This window comes from Centruroides sculpturatus, unplaced genomic scaffold (genome assembly GCF_000671375.1).
Source record: "Centruroides sculpturatus isolate CEXI.00-Female unplaced genomic scaffold, Cexi_2.0 scaffold432, whole genome shotgun sequence".
Taxonomy (NCBI): Eukaryota; Metazoa; Arthropoda; class Arachnida; order Scorpiones; family Buthidae; genus Centruroides; species Centruroides sculpturatus.
This window is the reverse complement of record NW_019384724.1, coordinates 43,740-44,228: the sequence shown is the minus strand read 5'-3', so window position 1 is coordinate 44,228 and position 489 is coordinate 43,740.

Here is a 489-nt window from a genome sequence, read left to right as displayed (position 1 = left end):
GAAAATTTTATATCAGAAACTTTTTTTAAATAGTTCATATCTTTTATCGTATACAGACATACCTCGACTTACGTCGTTTCGAGTTACGTCGTTCCCGATTATACGTCGTTTGTCAAAAAAGTATATGGAAAAATAAAAATCAAGTTTAAGTCATTTTACGAAACTTTACGTCTGTCCGCCACAAATATTGAAGTCGTAATATCACTATAAAAACGTTTAAAGCACATAGAATCATATTAAAATATATACAAGTATGTACTGTATTTACAGTACACGCATTCGTAAATTTAGAATACTTTTTTCTGTACTATATTAAAAACTAAAATTTATTTGTTTGTAAGCTTAAAATAGATTTTTATTAACCATATATTATTAAAAATGCATTAATAAATAAAATACAGAACGGAGACTGGTAATTTATAGTTTAGCCTAGTGACAAGTAGATTCGGAGACAAGTAAATTCGACTTACGTCGTTTTTCGACTTAAGT